The 17,851-nt window shown below is 47.2% G+C and overlaps 1 protein-coding gene across 16 annotated transcripts in view; it reads left to right on the plus strand.

The window, feature by feature from the left end:
- The window catches only part of LOC121590379 (1-phosphatidylinositol 4,5-bisphosphate phosphodiesterase), a 44,887-nt gene that overhangs the window by 11,922 nt on the left and 15,114 nt on the right, over positions 1 to 17,851 (plus strand). The window contains exon 1 of one of the 16 annotated variants that reach the window (XM_041910029.1): positions 10,781 to 11,044. The exons of 13 other annotated variants lie outside the window; for them this stretch is intronic. The gene's annotated coding sequence lies outside the window, so the exon portion shown is untranslated. 2 more of the 16 variants (XM_041910030.1, XM_041910031.1) reach the window with 2 other exon arrangements.

Genomic DNA, 17,851 nt, shown 5'->3' on the forward strand with positions numbered 1-17,851 from the left:
CAAACCACCAGAAAACAATATTTTGTATTGCTTTCATTCTCGTTCTTTCGCCAGTTTTTTCATCAATGATCACGACAACTCATTCGTGAAAAAAAACTTCCGAAAATATAAACAATACAAGTTACAGAGCTTAAGATCTGCAGTAATCAAATCAGATCCACAAGGGTGCACACAATTAAAAATTTATTTGTTTCGTGGATTTAAACAATTTTGCATATATTATGCCAAAAATGTTCTCAAATGTGTTGTTTAACTTTAAGTTAGAATGCTTCTTTCTTGATTTTTTCCGAAAATTACCTTTTTCATGCATTTATGAGAAGTGTCCATTTTACCCGCATTGTCCGTCTTTACGTACCCTATTTGTTGGAACGAAAATTTGTTGATTCACTAATTTGTAATATCATCATACGAATTTTTCGCTAAATCATTTTTAAGCATTTATGTCTGCTTCTGTTTTGTATTTCTTATTCAAGTGTTGTGTTCAGTTGATATTTGGATATTGAACATTGCACAGAATTCTCATGCGCACTTTTCTCTATACTATGAGCAGTGTTGTGAACGGTGATAGTCGTCGACATAAAATTTTACAAAATTATACTTTTTGAAGCATCGCATTCTAGATCCGCGCATTCATTCGACAATCACGGAAAAAATATCATTTGACACGATGATATTTTTCTGCTACAATAATTTGACTTTTTGATTTTGCCGTACCTCAAGTGAACTAGATCTTCATCGAAAATGGGTCCACGTATTTCGCGTGAGTTTCTATACTCCTATAAGAGAACACCATTTTCCGGGTTGACTGAGTGTAAATATCAAGTGGTCTAATGGCTAAGTATCGATAAATGCACGATTGAGCAATTCTGGCGTCTCATGAAAAATGTCAAATGACATTCATTCTACATTTTTTGCAATCATGTCATCGCAAAAGCATTGATTGTTATTGCACAAAAGATTGTCGCTTTTGGAAAGTCGTGTCATGGTAACCATGAATATCAAGATCAAAAAATGATTTTGAAACCCGCTTACTGCGAATATCATAAAAAAATGTCGACAATTAACAACACTGGCTATGAGTATCACAATCAGAATGTAAACCTCCAATGCTTCATTTCGTTGAAGTTCCTCAAGGATCTATCCTAAAAACACACCCTCTTTCGTGTTTTTGGAACCTGCTACCACCGGAAGTGTGCTACTGTTTTCGATTTCGCTCGCTTTCGGGGTAACGGCTTTGGCCGTGAGACTCCACCCGGAGCCGTCAATCTGTGCTCAGGTTGCGTGCTGTACGTTATATTGTATTGCCACCGGTAGCGCACCGTGAACCCCTAATCATAAAATGCCGCCGAAAAGAAAAGAAGCGATGTATTATTACACACAGCAAAGATGTAATAATTATTATTCCGTGTTTGGCGGCCGCGAGAGGTACCAGTGAAAGGTGGACACGCTGTTTATATGGCTGTTGGGGTGCTGCTACAATTCACATCCAATCCTTTTTCACCTGCCGGGAAAGGAGAATTATGAGACCAAATTTTAACTACAAGCCCTAGAAGGCCCAACGCTCTTCGTGTTCCAAAATCAGAGCTCATCAATCATCAAGAAAAACCCTCGACGGAAAGGGAAAAATACATAAAATAGTATAATGTATCTTTTTACGACACAACACTCGCGTATGTGTCTGTGTAGGTGAAGGGTGAAATAATTATGCCACTGTGGTGGAGGGCTTGGAAGAGAGTGGGATCAAATCACCACCTTGCGCGCGTTTTTTTTTTTATCACTAACGATCGATAAGGTGTGCGGAAAAATGTCGATTACTTTGTTAGCAGCTGTTAATGGAGCTTAGATTGTCCGCCTCCCTCCCACCTACTAACGGTTGCTATTCATGCTCATGCTAACAATATACTACAGAGACATTGAGTCTACAAAGAGCTGTCAGTAGTAGGTAACGATCGCGTCGCGATAAGAAAGCCTCCAATGATCCAGAGCTAGAATCATATGCACACATAGCTTAGCTGAATGGTAGGACGAAGGTAATGGCCGTACTTTTTTAAAGTTACCAAGCCACTGAAAAGGGAGGAACTAGCAATGGGGCTGCTGCTCTCGCGTGTTCCATCCGCGGGACCATTAAACTGATAATGAGGTAAAGCACGTTACGCCCGAGGCGTGTGGCCTACTTCCAACACCAGAATGGAGAGTGCGTTAAGGTTGAGTCCTCCCCCCCCATTCCATGTGCAGTGGACGACGACTTCAAATATCAAGCCTGCTCCTTTCGTTCTACTCCTTTTCCTGCTCTTCCGTCACACTTTGTAGATTATTTGTGCTAAAGGACACTTGCCAAAGGATCCCTTCCCGTGCCCGCCAACTTAAGGACATTCACACTGGAGTGTGCCGCATTAGTCGAATGCCGCGTCGGCCGAGCTTTCATTCAGCGCCGATAATGATGTGGATCAGATGGTAGATCGGGGTAGGGAGTAAGCGAAAGGTAAAAATAGCAAACTGATTGGTTGTGTGTGTTCGTATGTTTGTGATGCGTGTATCCTGCCGCAAGTGCGCATTTGCTTGCCTTATATAACCCCTCAAGCAAGGCACTACTTCCTTTCTGCATTGCACAATGGGACGATACCGGAAGGGGCGGCCCCCATGCGTTGGCAAACGGGAAGGAGGAGTCCCAGCAACGTAGATAATGGGGCTTTTTTGTCGTTCACGATAAGGATATGTGAATATTTCTTTCAAAGCTATTAAACATCGTAAGGGTTGGCAGCGACGATGGGGTATAGTTAGTGTGAAGCGGCAAACGGATTTTGATCTTTATATTTTATTATGTCTTTAAATGCTCTTGCTCTTGCGGAAAGGGTTATTTTGAGTAACAAAGAAAGCAACTGCGAAACTGTTTTTCTAAATTTCAGTTTACAAAAATTTCTAAATTGTTAAGCAAAAAGCCGTTAAAATTATACCACAACTTTCAGCTTCCCTTTGCGTTCTGCGCACTTCAAGCTCAAACTGCGTCCGGCGTTCAATAAAAATAGTCAAAACCCTTTTCTTTTTTCTGTGCTTTGTTTTGCGCTTCCGACACTTCCCTTCCCGCCACTTCAAACGCGCAAAACCATTTTCCCCGTTCTATACCGAAACCCCTCGCTCTCTCTCTCTCTCTCTCTCTCTCTCTCTCTCTCTCTCTCTCACACACACACACACAAGCGTTACTTCCGTTGTATCGCGTAACGCGTAACTTCCGCCCGGTAGCTGTTTTATGTTTTCGGGTTTTCTTCGACCCTCTGCCGTCCTTCCGTGTCGCTGATCATGGGAGCAGCGCCAGTGCACAACGATGGGAGTAGTTTTGTCCACTTTCGGTGTGGTCAAAAAACTTTTTTAATAAATCCACCGAGAAAGGTGAGAGGTAGAGAGAGGGTCAGATGTTGTACTACAGGCTTTCTACTTCTACCGCTGACGTCACTGCTGAAATTGGTGTGCCGCCTGGCTTGTTGCATATATAAGGTATATAAGTAACTCACACGTTTTTATGTGTGTCTGTATGGCTGTGTAAAGGCATACAATATTTAGTCTTTTTTTTTGTTTTTTTTTCTAAAAATACAAACGTGCTTTAGAAAAGCTTCGATGGAGGAGCATTTACTCCTTCCACTTAAGGGGATTTTCTTTTTCATTCAAAGTAAAGTAAACATAGTGTATAGTAGGACCGGGAAGGATGAAACCTTGATACCGTCTTTGGTCGAGTCTTTTTTTTTCTTGCTTTACCTCACTCACAAATACTGACGCTGATGAGCTTTTTAAATTTTCATCAGGCGCTTTCATGGTCATGAACGATTTGTTTTATACAAGGGTACCGCATGTGGGATAGCCGCTGCCGTCTACCGTCAGTAGTGTGTGAAACGGAACGTTGGTCGTACAGGGTTTTGCGTGTGTGTTGTATTGAAATTGTTGAAAAAGGTTTTACTCTATTTTTGTAGATAACTTGTGCTTACTCATTAGTTAAATAGAACCAATGATAAGAGAGTATGAAAGTCTGGCATGTTTGCTAATAAAACATTTTACTGCAGTACATAGTTATAAAAAAAATAACCTTAAACGTCCAACAGCGAAGATTCATACTTCAAATTCTTCCAAGCATCACCGCGAACCGAAATGTTGCATACATAATGGAGGCTCAATTGAAAAGCTTTGCCCCTGCACCCCTCCCCCCCCCCGCCTTTCGGTGTGTCAAGTGGTGACGCTCACAAACACAAAAGAGCGTTCTGCAATATTTAGTGGCCATTGGCGAATGACTACGAACGATATACTCAAAAAAAAAGAGAAAAGGTTCCATTCTCATCGCGCCCGGCCGCCAATCTGCAACTGACGTGCAGCGGCGGGTTTGCTTTGTCTATTGGTTCGCCTGGCGTCTATTGTTACAGAAAAAAGGGTGTGGGGGGGATGGGGGGGGCGAGAGTTGTGGTGGTCCTCCAGGAGTTGCATTCAATTGAACCTGCCGCCCTCGAAACAATGCCGGAGAAAAGGCATTATGCGCGCACAACAGAGACAAAGCCCTATTCGTTCGTTTGCCATCCAGCCGTTTTGGTGACACACACACACACACAGGACACTGCTTTCTGCAGCGGACACACCGTAAAGACGGCAAAGCGAAATCCTTGAAAATGTTGAAACTGTGTGTGTGTGTCACTTGTTCCGTTGCACATCTGTCTAAGAACAAAGCCCTTGTACACCTTCGAGTGGTGCTTTGCTAGCATCGAAACGGGAAGAATCGTTGATGAGCAGCGCACACTTTAGCGAAACACGGCTATGGGACAAGCTGGGGGCGCGCGCACACACGGGACCGATCGTGTTACACGCGGCTTAACCGCAGGCTTTGAGCGAAAATCGATTCTCGAACATCGTCAGGCCACGGAAGTTAGTCCCGCGGGTTTCGTGCTCTGCCCCTTTCGGAAAGGCTGCGGTTGTGGTTGCTGCTGCTGCTGCTACGGCAGCTGCTCGATCTTGCTTGGGCCGTGTATCGCTTGAAGCAGCTAACCGTGAGTTTCTGTTGATGAAAACAAAAACAAAAAAAAAGACAGATAGAAGGTCACAAAAGCTCACCACAATAGAAAAAAAAATTGCATAATATTCCTATACCTCCATTTATAACGAGTATGAGAGGAGTTATACACACACAATCCCGGAAGAATGTCGTGTCGATGCACAAATGCAATCAAACCGCTTCTCCCGCACTCTCGTACTCGGCTAAAAATACGCCACCACCAATACGCCACCGATTGCCTGATAGAAACCGCATCTGCATGAACATGATTGAAATCGTAGAAGTAAAGGACACAAAGGCATATGGGGTTGTGCGTCCCCACTGCTTTACATCGATGCTCTTGTGTGCCTTGCACGTGCTCTGACGTCAAACGAGCGATGGTGACGGAGCGCCAAGAAGGATAATGTGCTGACGATTAGCAAGCGAAGAGGCTTTCCCTGCTAGCCCGCCGCTGGGCTGGAGAAGCAAGAGGGAAGCCAATAGAAGAAAGTGGGCTGCATACGTCACAAGCTCTCTGGGTCTGGCCTCTGTTGAGCCTCTAAGCCAAAGCTGGAAAGGCGCTGCTGAGGTAGGCCGAACATACACATTTCCTGCCAAAGCGGAAGCTCTATTAAACGACGCTCTGTGGGAGCATCGGTTCGGTCGTTTCAGCGTACGCTCTCTGCGGTGCAGGTGCAACTCCGCTTTATGGTGTAAAAGTCATTAGCAAAGGTCCTTGAAAACGGTGTTACTGTGGGCTTTTTTTAGTGTAGAACAGGATGCATTTTAACCCGTACTACTACCCGTCTACCGTACTATCGAAGCATCATCTCGGTGGTGGTGCGTTGTTGTAGATTGAATCTGGAAATATGCTGAATCCCTGCCACAGCATCCCCAGAAGAAGGTCAATCCAGTGGAATGGGTAATTGAGTAAAGGGTGACAACACTCTACCCAGGAAGTATCTCGGGATAGGTCACTTTCCATCATTTATCATTTGAGTTTTGCTCCCTGCGTGTAGTACGAAAGCCGTAGGGATGTGGGCAATTGCGTAGGCTCCTCTTTGCGCCACAGCCGCAGAACGAGATCAGAGTGGATCAATAAATCTATCAAACGTCGTCAAAGTTCGCAAGTTGGACAGTTCGTTGTGGCTGGTCCGCGGGGTGGGTAAAGTTAATCAGCATAACTCTTTCCGCCCACACAATCGCAGGGAAATCTGGATGGCAAGATGTCACATGTACATCATCAGGCGTCAGAAGAGTTAGTGTATGGCTGTGTATGGTGTGTATGATCTTTGATGTCAATTGTGAGCATCTGAGCAGCAAATCTACCTTTTGATATCTTCTACCACGAAATTCAGGACTACTCGTTAGTGTTCAAATTAGGAAATAGAAAGATTTCGTCGGAATCGATTCTGGCTAGCTCCGAAATTTTCTGGAATCGATTCCGGATAGTAGATCCGGAATCAGTTTCCGGAATTGATTCCGGAACCAATTTCGGAATCGGCTCCGAAACCAATCCCGGAATCGACTCCGAAATTGGTTCCGGAATCGGTTCGGGAATTAGTACCGGAATCGGCTCCGGAATCGGTTCCGGAATTGGTTCCGGAATCGGCTCCGGAATCGGAGTTGGCTCCGGAATTAGAATCAGCTCCGAAATCGGAATCAGTTCCGGAATTGGCTCCGGAATCAAAATCGGTTCCGACATCGGAATTGACTCCGAAATTAGAATTGGCTTCGAAAAGGAGTCGGTTCTGGCATCTTCATAGGAATAGGCGTTTGGGTCCAATGATACTATGTGTTGATAGCGGAAAAAGAATCAAAATTTATTTGTAAATGATCTATTCACATGGAGATTCGCGGACTTATTTCGCTTCCCACACTTCTTATTTCAATTCAAACCATTCCATTTCTGGAGTCAAGTTCTGATTCCGAAGCCGATTCCGATCGTGGAATAGATTCCGGAGTCGATTTCGGAATCGATTCCGGTGTCGGCTTCGGAATTGGCTCCGCATTCAATTCCGGAATCGGCTCCGAAAATAACTCCGGAATCGATTTCGGTGTCGGCTTCGGAATCGGCTCCGGATTCAATTCCGCAATCAGCTCCGAAACCAACTCCGGAATCGGCTCCGAAATCGACTCGGAATCGGAATCGATTCCAGCATCAGAATCGGCTCCGGCATTGATTCCGAACACGGAATCGGAATCGGGTAGGTCCGATTCCGAGCTCCCACCACTAGTTCAAATAGCGCTCAACTAAACCACAATCACAATAGTTTAACGACTCTACTGCAACTGTTGAAATCTTATCAAATGTATCAACCAAATCCACCCAATTTCATCTCCCCCCAAAACCCCGATTTTTTGCAAAACAACAGCATTTCCTCTTTCTCACCTTCCAACGAACACATTTGCCATCTTTGCGCTCTTCTATTCTCGGCATAGCGGGTCTGTTTATCTTCTATACTCCGCTGCATCCGGCATTCTCCGGGTGTGTTTGGCTGCTGTTTTGATGCAGTAATGGTGTTAGCATAAATAAATCATTTTTCCCCAAGCGCAAATTCCTTCTCCTTCTCCTCCTCCTCCTCCTCCTCCTCCTTCTCGCTCGAACCCACACTGTCATCCACAGAGCGGCAACAAGGAATGGGGAAAGCTACAATTCAGAAGGCCAGATGTGGAGGCGGCGGCCACCAGCATCCAACATTCCTTTCGCACCATTATGCCGCGCACAGTTTTTGGATGGGTTCAGGATGGGTGGGTTGTGTTTGTGTCCGTACGGACACCTGCTCGTATCATAAACCACCCCTCCAGCGCACACACACACAAACACACACACAAACACATACGGCTAATATGGTGGCGGCGACGATTATTTCCGGCCAGCAAACTCTGTGCTGTATTACGTACGCGGGCGGTGGATCACATTCTTCCAATATTTCCAATCAATGTTCCGAATGAGTTTTTCGGACCCGCGTGGTGTGCTGCCTGCACGCATGTGCTCTATGTACACCTTCCCGTTGCCATGGGTTTTGGTGGGCTGTGTGGCTGCTTGTGTGTGGTAGCATGCTTTGACCTTTTCCCGATTGCCCGAAACCCGCCCAACACTCTGTTGCCTGTTGCTCAGTGGGTTGGAAATTTGTTTTTCCCATTTGCAATTGGCCGGTAGCGCTTTTCCACGGCGGCCGGATGTGTTGTGGCGGTATTATTTTACCTGTTGCTGATGCTGCTGCTGCTGCAATTGGATATTCATGTTAGTAGGTATGTGCACCACCACCTCCACTACCTACACACGATATGTTTTGCCTAAACAATATTTTACACAAAATTTCAGTACAACATTTATCGATAGTGAATCAACACATCCATTTATTTCTTATATTTTTCATTTTTTTTATTTTGTCGTTATTTGCCTGTGGTTTACATAATTAAACCACACTATCTGGAATTAAACGTGCCACACCAGCCACCTGCCATTCTGCCTCATCAACCTCATACACATTGATCGTGGGAAAAAAAAACCTGCCTTTGCCTTCTCTCGGGGGAAATCATGCTAAAACGCATCGAGTAGTGTCGTCGGAAGGAAGCAAAGCCCTTTAATTTGTCCTCATTGCGCAACCCCCTCTCTGCACTGTCCCGGGGAACGGTCCACCGCCCAATATCGCTGTTGTTTTAAATTTAGAATATTGCGCGCTGTAACAACGTTACTTTCCAAAAATAATCAGCACGATACTTTATTTCAAGAGAATGTTCAATTGCTTCTTTGGAAGGTATGTGCAGTGTTACGGCAAGAAGCGTGGATGGATTACACACAATCGCGTGTAGGTGCTCTCTAACACAGAGAGTGCAATCGGTGAATGCGGAAGATTGGGCGTGTACCCGAAGGGGGGGGGGGGTGAGGAGGAAGGACAATGGCATATACATAAAACTCTCAAAAGCGGATTGTGTTTCGCTCCGCGGGAACTGACATTTGCAAACTTACGGCGGTCCTGCCGCGTTTGGCTGTGCTGTGGCTCTCTCATGCACACAAGCACAAATCGATAATGGCGCGCGGCCACGAGACGACGGCGCACTGCCACCTCCACCCAAAGCATGCAATGAACGAACTCCCCCCTCCCCCCAATAACCGCACACACAACGAAGTACTGTCGTGGCTGTGTTTTTTGCTTGTGCATTTCCCGGACTTGTCTTACACACACACACACACACACACACACACACACACACACACACACACACACACACACACACACACACACACACACACACACACACCGGGCTCACGTTTTCGTGGCACACACTTTTTGCACTGCCCTCGGTTTTACAATTTCCTCTTCAAATGGTGCGAGGTGCACGTGTTCCAGGAGGAACGTGGCCACCACGGCTGGAACACCCCGCTCGCACCCACCACCACCACCACCCTCCCTTAGCTCTTCGGGGGTTTGTTGTGTTGTTTGACTTTACCCTTACACATTTGCGGGCTCCTATACCGCGCGCGCCTATACCACCGAGTGCTAAAGTGGAAAAGTTCCTCATTTATGTTCAATGTGCCGTACCCTACTGCCAGGCACTGTTTCTACCTTTTACCTTTTGGAAATGAGACATTTCTTTCTCCCTTTTTTGTTTTTTTGTTTCGTTGTATTGCCAACCGACCGAAATGGGTGGGTGAGTGGAGCAAACAAAAAGTGTTTCTGGTGGTTTTAAAATATGTAGCATGCACGAAAATGATTTCTTTATGTAATGGGAGGAAGGAAGGGGGCAGGTTTCCTTCACCCCGTTCCCGGGGGAGAGCTTCTAGGGGTTTTTTTTGGGGGGGGGGGGGGGTAAGCGAGTGTTTCAACCGGGCGCGTTACGTTACTTCGAAGGGCACGGGCACGTATTACTTTTCCTTTGGTGTGTGTGTGTGTGCGTGCGCGTGTGTGTGTGTGTGATGTTGTATCATCGTGGAACTCGCGGAAAATACGGGAAAGCATTTCAAAAGTGTAAACTGCTTTAGACGGAATAATATACGATGAAAAGGGACAAACTAAATCAACTTTAAAGCATTTTTTTGTTGCTTTCGTCTAAATAATTGCACTTTAAAACAATCGATACACAAACAACAACAAAACACCCACACACTCCAATGAATGTTCACCGTTTGCGCTGCCTGAATGCCTGCACGACGGCGACTGAAGTAACGACAGCCGCGCGTTACACCAAGAACCGCGCTCACCAAATAGTCACCATTGTGGTGTCCACTGAATGGCTTCTGCAAAGGGAAATTTGCACACACACACACACACACACACACACACACACACACACACACACACACACACACACACATCCTCCAAAGCTCTCAAGGGAAACCTTACCGAAGCCTTCAGTGCTCGCTGTTAATCCCTACGACCTTATGGCGTGTAACAGCTTCAAATCGAAGCCGTGGCGCGGCACTCTTTTACCAACCTACCATCCCCGGCGGGCGCGTCCACACACACATACGTACAGTGTCCTGGCGAGGCGATCGAATTTTAAGGTGTCCCCAGACAGGCACAATTCTACCTTCTTCCACTTTGACACAAGTCCGTCCCCCCCCCCTTCCAAGCCCTCTTTAGGGACTCACTGTCCCTCTTTCGCTCTAGCGATACATATCCCACCGTTACACAAAACCACCTTTTTCGACCCCCTTTCCGGCCCCTTTGGGACCACGGGGGTGTAAAACTCCCCAAGCAACCACACACCGACTGTCTCACAGTCCACGTCCAAATCTATTAGTCCGAGTGGCCCGTGGGCCCTCACACAAAACCCGCACCGGTCGGCCATCGCGCTCGCAGACGGTGGTAAGCATCCGTGCAAAAAGCTTGTGTGTCTTCCGTGGTGTGCGTCCTGCGAGAGCTTCGGGCTGTTCTGGCAGGAGTCAGTCAGTGTGTGGACTTGAGTGTCTTAAGTGTTCAGTGCTGAGTTTTTTTTTTGGAAAGGGCACGATCGGAATAGCTTGGAAAAGCATTCCGCTAAATTTCGGCATACAGAAGTGTGCGCGTGCGACTTAGAAGGTCTTATAGTGTGAGTGTCCTATCCCTATATATGCAGTGGTTCCTAGTGTACGTTGGAATTGCTTTTGTGCTAGCGTTCCTGTACCGGTGGTGGGTCGGTAAACCGGTGCTTCCCCTCTAAAGGTAGAGCTTGGCTTGTTGTTTCAGGATTTGTCTGTATGTGTGTGTGTGTATTTTTTAATTGTTGTTAATTTATCCCACATTCATCCTCCCAAGCTAGTGTTGGGTAAGGTTGGCCATAATCTGAAATCGACTTCGAACCGCCTCCAAAAATTTCGGAACCGATTCCAATAGGGTGAATATTGCGCGGACCTGCATTATCCGCAGCCGTTTGGGATAGTCTGGAGTCGTCCGGAGTCATCCGTTTTCATTCGGAGTCGTCCGGAGTCGGCCAAAGTCCTAAAGGGGCAATGTTTTTGTGGGCAGGCTTTTAATTTCCGACTTAGTCTGCTGTTGATTCCGGTATACTCAAACACCTATTTGTATAAAGAAAGGCATGTTTAAGAAGTGTAGGTGCAAAGGGAAAGAGGAGACAAATACCACGGAATTAAATGCCTCCGGTCGACTCTTGACGACTCCGGACGAATCCAGACAACTCCGGACGACTCTGGACGACTCCGGACGACTCCGGAGGACTCTAGACGGCTCTGGACAACTCCGGATGACTCCGGACGACTCCGGACGCATCTGGACGCATCTGGACGACTCTGGACAACTCCGGACAACTCTGGACAACTCCGGGCGACTCTGGACGACTCCGAATGACTCACGACGACTCTGGACGACTCTGGACGACTCGGGACGACTCGGGATGACTCAGGACGACTCAGGATGACTCTGGACGACTCCGGATAACTCCGGAAGATTCTGGACGATTCCGAATGACTCCCGACGACTCTGGGCGACTCGGGACGACTCCGGATGGCTCTGGACGACTCCGGACGACTCTGGACAACTCCGAATGACTCACGACGACTCTGGACGACTCGGGATGAATCGGGACGACTCAGGACGACTCAGGACGACTCTGGACGACTCTGGACGACTCTGAACGACTCTGGACAACTCCGGATGACTCCGGATGACTCCGGATGACTCTGGACGACTCTGGGCAACTCCGGACAACTCTGGGCAACTCCGGAAGACTCTGGACGATTCCGAATGACTCCCGACGACTCTGGACGACTCTGGACGACTCGGGACGACTCGGGATGACTCAGGACGACTCAGGATGACTCTGGACGACTCCGGATAACTCCGGAAGATTCTGGACGATTCCGAATGACTCCCGACGACTCTGGGCGACTCGGGACGACTCCGGATGGCTCTGGACGACTCCGGACGACTCTGGACAACTCCGGATGACACCGGATGACTCTGCACTACTCTGGACAACTCCAGACAACTCCGAACAACTCCGGACTGGACAACTCCGGACAACTCAGGACAACTCCGGAAGATTCCGAACGACTCCTGTCGTCTCTGGTGACTCCAGACAGAAGTATTGGTTCCAATTTTGCCGGACTCGATGTTGGACTAACAATTGCCACATATTGAATCGGATCGAAGTCGTGAGTGCACATCACTTGTCCCAAACCACGCGTGTATCCATGGCTTAACCAGGCCCGTTCAATGCACTTTCTTCTTTTTGGCGGGCACAAAATTCAACCACATCATGTCTCTATTTACTTTGCAATTCGTTTAGTGTTTCGAACCTCTCGCACCCTCACCCCACCCAACAAATGTACTATCAATTACAGTATTGGTCTTGGCACTGGCAGGAAGAACTATAACACGATGGCCCCAATTTTGATCCCGAGCATAGAGTGCGCGAGAGTGCGGCACGCGCGCGTATCTTGTTGCGCGGTCCTTCACATTTCAAAGCTACTGCAACACAGGGTCGTGTTTTCCGTGTGTGTGTATGTGTGTGTGTGTGTGTGTGTGTGTGTGTGTGTGTGTGTGTGTGTGTGTGTGTGTGTGTTCTTGCATGTATTCAGTACCCTCTCTACCACCGAATAATACTCTATAATCCATCGTCTGTCTCTGTACCGGCAGGGAGAAAAACGAAACCCATCACTACTCCCATCCCCTCTCCCAATTCCAGTTGCAGACTAAAGTCGGAAGGATAAATAACACATAACAAGGTTCAAGCTCCCTCGTTGGTCCTCGCCCCCTCCTATTGATCATATCGCACAGAATAGTGTGTATCGCAAACCGGCGGGCATGTCTCGTCCCCGGGCGTCCGGGAGGTGGCAGAGAAAGTTGGCCGGTTGTAACATAACCTCACTAAACACACACTCGAAAACAAGATCGATTGGAAAAGTGTTTTCCGTCTGTGTTCGGCCCTCTGCCACCCAACTTACCCTCATGGGCATGGGTGAAATCTTCCCCTACCTGACAGCTCCCCTGCCCCCGCTCGTTCCCGGCGAGAAAGAGGGCACGTTCTACGAAATCTATTTTCGGACCATATTCTTGTTCACTTACCAGCGCATCTCTTTCTTTCCCAGTGGGATGGGAAAGCCCCCTGGCCAGTAGGAGAACACAAGTAGTGTAGGAGTTTTGTGTGTTCCGGGGGTGTTTTTTTCTCTCTCTCTCTCTCTCTCTCTCTCTCTCTCTCACTTTTGCCGCGTTTCGAATGCACTAAGTACATTCAAGATGGAAAGACAAGATAAGAAGCAACCTTATCGGCCTACAGAGAGGGATACACGTTCCGGCGGTTTTTTTTTTGCGTCCATGTTGTTTGGTGAAGACACCACGCATTGAGAAGGGCAGCAGAACAAGCAGGTCCTTAGAACAGTTGTCGGTGCGCGCCCGTTCCACCTCCTAGCGAGGCTTCTGCTTGCTTGTACGAAACAGTGGAAATGCTTGTCTTCCTGGACGATGTGAAGCGCTCCCTGTTCTGTATTCACCCGATCGCACAGTTGAGTACACTGTCCATGGATAGCGTGCTCCAGATGACTCCGTGGGGTGGAGCAAGCAAGTTCCAACAGCAGGGACGAAGGTTGTAATCGTTTGATCTGTAGGATTTGCGCTCCTCTCCTCCTCTCTTCTCTCTCAGCAGCATTCAATCGATGACGACGACGGGTGGAATAAAGGAGGACGGAGGAAATGGGAGGATTCGAGCCGGATTCGACCGATTGCTCAATACTTGGCTGCGCTTTGATCCGTCCCCAACCGGCTCACTCTTAAATCGATGATGTGCTTTGGCTCCAACGGTTAGATCTGATTATCTCGATTCCTCGCAAATGGAGGCCGAAACGGCCGCAAACCACCACCAACACCGCCAGCCACTTGACTTGTTGTGTCTCTAAAGGAGGTGGCGCTGCTGCTGCTGCTGCTTGTGCGACATCTGGATGTATATTTCCCTTTTTCAACACACCGCTCAACGTTACAGCAGAACCGCATGTTCCTTTAATCTTGATATCGTCTCCCTCTGACTTTGTGGTCGGGGGGCGTCTTCACTTTCTGCTGTGCAGTTACATTTCGGCAGCCGCGCTATCGCTCCCGTTTCCCGTAGAAAGCGCGACATCCCACAGCAAATCGAACGCCGACGCGCAGACACTGTCGAGCGTTCGTGTTCCGATCGCTCGGCGAAGGGTTTAGAAACGATTCCATTAGCGGCACCTTCGGCATCGACTGCGGGAGCCGTGAACTGACATTTTCCATCACTCGTCCGCGCAGTGGCTTTGGGGGAAAGCGGAAAAGCGGCTAACGTAATCGAATAAACTAACTTCCTCACAGCTTTCACCACCTGCGGCGCCTCCCGTTCTGTGGTGCCCTTGAACTTTGCATCCTGTACCATTGCCATCGTTGATTGAATTGTGCTACAACCGGGAACGGGAAAGCTCGAGAAAGCTGAATCGCATCCTGTGGGGTATCATCCCGTTCCCCCCCCCCCCCCATCCCTGGTCCTCGCGCTACTGCTTCATTCGGCTTTCATGCAGCTTCCGGTCGATGATCAAAGTGTGGCCGTTAAATGGCGACTGATGTGTTTGGGGCTTGACACACCAAACAAGTGTTAATAGTGGTGCCGTGACCCACCTATTTATAGACGAAGGTTTTCCCCCCTCGATCCACCGGCTGATCCGTGTCGAAGGTTTGGGTTCCTGGGTGCTCCGTGTAACTACACGCCCCAATCTCTTTGATGTTGCGGGGTAATGTGTACTGTACCGGTGACAAAATGTGAATAATTAATGACAGCAGGCAGGCAAAGCGCTGCATCTCGAGGGCTTCGGAGAGCGTAAATACACTGTTGCCGCTAGCTGCCGCTTTTATCCCCCAAAATCTCGGCCAATCCTTTTTGTGGGAAATGGAGCATTTTGGGTGGTGACCTTGTGTCTTTGTCGCCTCTGTTCTGGACAACCGAGCATCACGGTGGTGGCGGTGATGATGAGTATGTGCTCAAATGGACGACCAACTGCCCTGTTGAAATGGATCTAAAACCATTAAACTCGGTCTAATCATGGCGACCAGCTCGGGACCTATCCCACGGGCTGGCGTCGCTTGGGTTCACCTAATATCCTCCAAGGTGTGGGGGGGGGGGGGGGGGGTCCTGTGGTAAAGATAATCAACTCGTACGACCAAATAACGTCCAAATTAGCCTGATAGTTTCAGCATACGTGGCTTCAGTCCGAAGAACAAATGTCAAGAAACGGTTATTCGGTGTATAGTAACATTTGCATTACAAAATTGACTTGAAAAAAATTAAGCGAGATAATGTTATATCGTAAACATCCTTTAAAAGGTAATTATGTATACTGACTTGAAAAAATAAATCAACGCAAGGGACTAGGGTGCTATCCCGAAATTTCTCCGAAATTCGTCCAAAATGATCGCATTAAGTTTTGGCGCCATTGCTGCTTGCCACTGCAAACCCAGTGGATGCGATTTCTGCTTCCTGATATGTTTGTTCATGTTTCCCAGGTACTATCTCACTGTTAGGCCGGTTGCAACGACAGATGTCAGAACAGACTTATACGACGTCCACAAACGGCCGCACGGTGTTCGTTTTAGACGCCTACGGGGTGTTCGTTCTTTGATTTTCAAATTTTGCCCGCGGGTGAAGACAAAACCCAAGAAAAATTATTGTTGAATTGATGTACTGCAACACATATATTTTATTGTAACTCATTTCAACTCATTTCAAGCCGAAAATAGAGAGCAAAACGATCCAATTGACATTTTCGAGCACGAATAATCGGTAATTCGAGCAAATTCCCTTAAACTGGAGCCTTAAACTGCACCATCTTGAAATCTTATCGCTTTCAACACACTTGATCACACACAAATCCACAATTTCAAGCGTATCGAGTACTAATTAATCGAGCAGATATGAGAAAACATCCAAGTGACATTTGCTCGATAATGTTATCGATTATTTAAGTATAAAATCGGTACATGACCCATTATAACGATAGGAAACATCATTTCCGATCGAACTTGGAAAAAAGCAACGAAAAAGTTGCATCACAGTTGATTTTAAAGGCCTTTTTCTAAATTCCCTTAAACTGGTGCAGTTTAAGGGAAGTTTAAGGCTCCAGTTTAAGGTAATTTGCTCGAATACCCGTGCTCGAATTAATTATTCGTGCTCGAAAATGACAATTGAGCAATTTCGAGCAACTGTCACTTGGGGATGTTTCTATCATTGGACCCTTTCACGATACCAGTCAGGTTTTTGTATGATTTTTGACATTTCGAGATTGAAATTATAATTAAAGAAAATTAGACCCGGTGTGAATGAATATTGCTACTAACGCAGGCTGAAGTTTCAGCTTTCTCACATCTCTTTTACCAGAATACATATTCTTCCCTCAATTTTCCTAACTTGATCGCATCTCTCCATTAAACCAACCTTTTTCAATATCCCGCTTATTTGAAGCCAACTACAGCCAAAATAATCTTACCTTTAAAAGCAAAACATTTAACTCTCTTCACACCTCTCTGCGGTCATGAGGCAGCGGTCATTACTGCAACCATTACTACCTTCAGCTTGATAGATCAGCTGCTAATTGAGCAAACAAACAAACCAAATAGGAGGCGGGAGTCAAGTACCTGGTGAAGAATTCTATCGCAAACAAAGAGCTACTAGCACCACTCGCACCAGTCGGTCACATAAATGGCGATTACCCAGAAACCAGCTTGGTGGTGTAGTGTAGAGTGCAAGATAAATTAAGACACTACGAACTTGCGCGGGCTGGGCTGGCCTGGCCGGGCTCAAGGTGTGTGCTGCACGTTTCCATTTCGGGATCGTGCATGAAAGGCGCACTAACAACTCTACTACCATGGCACGTGCCCATTTTGGGGCCCATCGGTTAGATGCCGGTTGGTGCTTGGTTTTTTTTTTTTTGTATTCGAACCTTCTACCACCTCCCAGGTGAGTTTGAACCACATCGGCCATGTGACATGGCGGACCCGCTCTCTGTCTCTCGTACACTAATCGAACCGTACGCGGCTGGCGCTCACGCGTCCACCCGCTAGTAACACGCTTAATTTAATAAATGTTGTTTGATTTATTTAATTACTACTCCCTGGGGGGGGGGGGAGGCTTGCGTGGGCGGGTAGAGAAGGCGCCACACTGGAGCATGCGACCTGCTGTTGCTGTTGCTGCTGCACGCAGCTAAACCACTTTACCGCCGATTGTTGTCGCGTGTGCACGGACAAACTTGACCTTGTTTTTTTTTACATCAATTTTCCACATTTATTGCAACCAGCAATCGGTACGGAAACAGTAGAGAGAGAGAGAGAGAGAGAGAGAGAGAGTGAGAGAGAGAGAGAGAGAGAGAGTGAGAGAGAAAGGAACGGCATGGTAGCTCCTCAG

Source organism: Anopheles merus, chromosome 2R (genome assembly GCF_017562075.2).
Source record: "Anopheles merus strain MAF chromosome 2R, AmerM5.1, whole genome shotgun sequence".
In the NCBI taxonomy this organism is placed as follows: Eukaryota; Metazoa; Arthropoda; class Insecta; order Diptera; family Culicidae; genus Anopheles; species Anopheles merus.